The sequence below is a fragment of the Oncorhynchus clarkii genome, chromosome 2, assembly GCF_045791955.1.
Source record: "Oncorhynchus clarkii lewisi isolate Uvic-CL-2024 chromosome 2, UVic_Ocla_1.0, whole genome shotgun sequence".
Lineage (NCBI taxonomy): Eukaryota > Metazoa > Chordata > Actinopteri > Salmoniformes > Salmonidae > Oncorhynchus > Oncorhynchus clarkii.
In genome coordinates, this window is record NC_092148.1 from 95,163,405 (window position 1) to 95,168,440 (window position 5,036).

General features: G+C 47.4%; 1 pseudogene; it reads right to left on the minus strand.

Moving 5' to 3' along the window:
- Positions 1 to 204: 204 nt before the first annotated feature.
- LOC139383846 (U2 spliceosomal RNA) lies at positions 205 to 379 on the minus strand (annotated as a pseudogene).
- Between the last annotated feature and the right edge of the window lie 4,657 nt (positions 380 to 5,036).

Here is a 5,036-nt window from a genome sequence, read left to right on the forward strand (position 1 = left end):
GGTTAAGGAATTGTAAGTGAAATATTACGGTAAAATTGTATTCGGCGCATGTGACAAATACAATTTTCTTAGATTCATTGGGTGACTGACTTGACCACCACTGTCGAGGCATCATTGACATAGATTTACTTAAACGCAATATCCATCATGATTCTGATAAAAGAACCATCCGCTTAACTTGGTCTACTTTTCCTTTACAACGGCAGAGGGTGCACCTTTCCTGGAGATACTGCAATACCAGGTCGATGCGTGGAGTGGACGGCGCAAGCCCCTATTCCATCTCCCTATTCCAAAAAACAATTTAATATATGGTCCCCAATTAGGGGACATATCAGATATTAAACTGATAAGAACAGACTTTTTCTTTTGGAAAAGTTTTATTGATGCATTTCCTTTAAAAACAGCTCATACATTTTTTACATCATTGATACACATAAAAACGGCAACAAAGCATAAAACACAGCATTTGAAAGTTACATTTAAATTTGTTAAAAAGTACATGTTGTTAAAACCAATGAAAACAACCATGGATAAAAGTACTTTCCTTGTAAAAACATCAAATCTGTAAAAGCCATTTAAAATGTGTACTAATGATCTAACAAAGGTAAAACATTTTTAAGACATGAAAAACCATGTTAAAAAGTCACTTTGTTAAAAGGCTGTCTTCAGTCCCTTGTACAGGAGGGGGGGTGAGTCTTTATCAAGCTCACCTCATCCTGCTCTTCTGAATAGATCATCGTCCCGTCCTTCGGGGCCCAGAGGAGATCCCTCCCCTAGGCGCATCGCCCTAGGCGCCGCAGCGCTGTCAGGCCGTGGCCGCCGGGACCTAGGGTGTTGTGGGGGACCCTTCGCCTGGGGTCGAGGCCCCCTTCCTTCCGTACCACCCCAGGGCTTCCGTGGCTACCATGGCCACTGCCTGGGGGGTGGTCTCTACGTTTTTCGCTACCAGCAGGTTACGGGAGGACCACAGTGCTTCCTTCAGGCACGTGAGGGTGGGCCAGAGCTTGGTGAAGGCCTTCGATGGAATGGGCCTTCGGCCCACCCCATACAGCACGAGCTGAGGTGTTAGGTCCTCCCCTGCTGGCAGACACGAGGTGATCAGGGGGCCTGCTTCCTTCCACAGGTCCCTGGCGGCTCTGCACTCCCAGAGCATGTGCCTCACCGACTCTTCTTGGCCGCAGCCTGGTCGGGGGCACGCGGATGTCCTCGCCATGCCCCGTGAGTGCATAACGGCCCTGACCGGGAGGATCTCGTGGGCGACCATCCAGGACAGGTCCCGATGCCGATTCAGGAGAGCAGGATGGGCCACGTTGCGCCAAACCGTTGTGGGCTCACCTATAGCGAGCCCGCGCACTGGACACACTGGTTCCCGATCCTGCACAAGAGAGAGAAGAGAGCGGTGTTTTGTTAAAACCGTGACTGTTTCTTTTTCCAGTTTAAAATGTCTTAAAAACTTCTGGAGCTGGACGTAGTGCGGGGGTAGCAGGAAAGAGACTGGGGCTCGCAGGTCGACTGGGATCAGCCTCAGAGTCCTGAGGTAAGATCCCAGCCAGAACCGTGCGAGGGCCTGGGTCTTGTTGTTGACCGGGGAGGTGGCAAGAGTCAGATGTAACGCTGTGTAGCGGCTGCCCAGGAACAAGTAGAGGTCAGGCAAGCCTTTCCCCCCCTTGGACCTGGGCCTCTTGACCACCTCCCTCCTCAGCCTCTCCCACTTGCATCCCCACAGGAAGTAAAACAGCGTCCGCTCCAGGTCTAAAATGCTCCTTCGAGGGGGGATAAAAACAGAACTGATTAATAAAAGCACAGGTAAAATCACAGCTTTAATGATTAAAACCTTGCCCTCAAAAGTCAGCTGTCGTAGTCCCCAAAAACCCAGTCTCTGTCTTACCGTCCCCAGGATTCCGCTCCAGTTACCGCTCCCTCCTCCCCCCCGGTCAAACTTTACCCCCAGTACCCTTATGTCCGTCAGTTTAACTGTCAGAGGTAGTCTGGTCAAGTCTGGGTCTGCCCACGGTCCGAAGAATTGGGCCTCTGTCTTGTCTCTGTTCAGTCTCGCCCCAGAGGCTCGTCCGTACCAGTCAGTCCTGTCCAGAGTCCTGTCGACGGATAAAAGGTCGGTACATAAAATGTTGACGTCGTCCATGTAAAAGACGCACTTGGCGGTCATCCCCCCACTCCCCGGGATACCCACCCCACTGATCCCTTGGTCCCTTCTCAAGACCTGTGCCAGTGGTTCAATACAGGCCACGAACAGAAGGGGAGATAACGGACAGCCCTGACGGACACGTCAAATCCGGTAACGGTTACACCAAAATTAGCTCTGTACACTTTACAACAAATATCAAAGATGATGCTATTTAAAATGAATGGTGACATAGACTGGGAGTTGATCAACGACACTTTTCACTGTTACAATGTAACATATTGGAAGGTTCCAAAGTGACGTGGACATCCGCCCTCCAATCGGAAACGAGACAAATCCTTAATGAGTTAAAACCAGATTTACAGCTAAATTGGAATACGAATCTATCAAATAGGGGTGGGAAAAACTATTTGTAGATAATAAAACTGACATAACATGTTATCTTTTATAAACTGTCTCTGGAAGCGTTGATGCCACAAGGAACTAAAATAATTGTCCACTTGGTGGCGCCCGACTTCCACCTACCGTGGCCTTGTTCAAGCTGTTCATTGTTGTCAATAAAATCCATTTGAATGTTGAACCACTTGAATTCAATCCATACGTCATCAACGCAAAAAAAATAGCCTATATATTTTTAACAGAAATGTGTTAATAAAACTTTTCCAGAATAAAACAAATTATGTTCTTATCAGTTTAATATCTGATACGTCCCCTGGTTCACCCCGTTATCATCCAGAAGGCGAGGTCAGTACAGGTGCATCAAAGCTGGGACAGAGAGACTGAAAAACAGCTTCTATCTCAAGGCCATCAGACTGTTAAACAGCCACCACTAGCCGGCCTCCACCCAGTACCCTGCTCTGAACCTTAGTCACTGTTACTAGCCGGCCTCCACCCAGTACCCTGCTCTGAACCTTAGTCACTGTTACTAGCCGGCCTCCACCCAGTACCCTGCCCTGAACCTTAGTCACTGTTACTAGCCGGCCTCCACCCAGTATCCTGCCCTGAACCTCACTGTTACTAGCAGGCTTCCCCCTGGTTACTCAACCCTGCACCTTATAGGCTGCTGCCCTGGAGTCATTGAACACGGGTCACTTTAATAATATTTACATACTGTTTTACCCACTTTATACAGTGCTTTGCAAAAGTATACAGACCCCTTGGATTTCTTTACATTTTATGTGTTACAAAATGGAATTCAAATGTATTTAAATATGTTTTTTTAAATTGTCAACAATCTACACAAAATACCCATGTCAAACTGGAAGAAAAGCTACATTTTATAATAAGATTAATAAAAATGAAATAACTCAAATGTATTGCATCAGTATTACGCTCCCTGAATCAATTTTTTGGCTGCGATTACAGCTGTGAGTGTTTCTGGGTAAGTCGCTACGAGCTCTGCACCTCTGTGTCTCACAAGACAGATGTTTTGGAATATTGGTATTCTTCAAATCAAATCAAATCAAATTTTATTTGTCACATACACATGGTTAGCAGATGTTAATGCGAGTGTAGCGAAATGCTTGTGCTTCTAGTTCCGACAATGCAGTAATAACAAGTAATCTAACTAACAATTCCAAAACTACTGTCTTGTACACAGTGTAAGGGGATAAAGAATATGTACATAAAGATATATGAATGAGTGATGGTACAGAGCAGCATAGGCAAGATACAGTAGATGGTATCGAGTACAGTATGTACAAATGAGATGAGTATGTAAACAAAGTGGCATAGTTTAAAGTGGCTAGTGATACATGTATTACATAAGGATACAGTCGATGATATAGAGTACAGTATATACGTATGCATATGAGATGAATAATGTAGGGTAAGTAACATTATATAAGGTAGCATTGTTTAAAGTGGCTAGTGATATATTTACATCATTTCCCATCAATTCCCATTATTAAAGTGGCTGGAGTTGAGTCAGTGTCAGTGTGTTGGCAGCAGCCACTCAGTGTTAGTGGTAGCTGTTTAACAGTCTGATGGCCTTGAGATAGAAGCTGTTTTTCAGTCTCTCGGTCCCAGCTTTGATGCACCTGTACTGACCTCGCCTTCTGGATGATAGTGGGGTGAACAGGCAGTGGCTCGGGTGGTTGATGTCCTTGATGATCTTTATGGCCTTCCTGTGACATCGGGTGGTGTAGGTGTCCTGGAGGGCAGGTAGTTTGCCCCCGGTGATGCGTTGTGCAGACCTCACTACCCTCTGGAGAGCCTTACGGTTGAGGGCGGTGCAGTTGCCATACCAGGCGGTGATACAGCCCGCCAGGATGCTCTCGATTGTGCATCTGTAGAAGTTTGTGAGTGCTTTTGGTGACAAGCCAAATTTCTTCAGCCTCCTGAGGTTGAAGAGGCGCTGCTGCGCCTTCTTCACGATGCTGTCTGTGTGAGTGGACCAATTCAGTTTGTCCGTGATGTGTACGCCGAGGAACTTAAAACTTGCTACCCTCTCCACTACTGTTCCATCGATGTGGATAGGGGGGTGTTCCCTCTGCTGTTTCCTGAAGTCCACAATCATCTCCTTAGTTTTGTTGACGTTGAGTGTGAGGTTATTTTCCTGACACCACACTCCGAGGGCCCTCACCTCCTCCCTGTAGGCCGTCTCGTCGTTGTTGGTAATCAAGCCTATCACTGTTGTGTCGTCCGCAAACTTGATGATTGAGTTGGAGGCGTGCGTGGCCACGCAGTCGTGGGTGAACAGGGAGTACAGGAGAGGGCTCAGAACGCACCCTTGTGGGGCCCCAGTGTTAAGGATCAGCGGGGAGGAGATGTTGTTGCCTACCCTCACCACCTGGGGGCGGCCCGTCAGGAAGTCCAGTACCCAGTTGCACAGGGCGGGGTCGAGACCCAGGGTCTCGAGCTTGATGACGAGCTTGGAGGGTACTATGGTGTT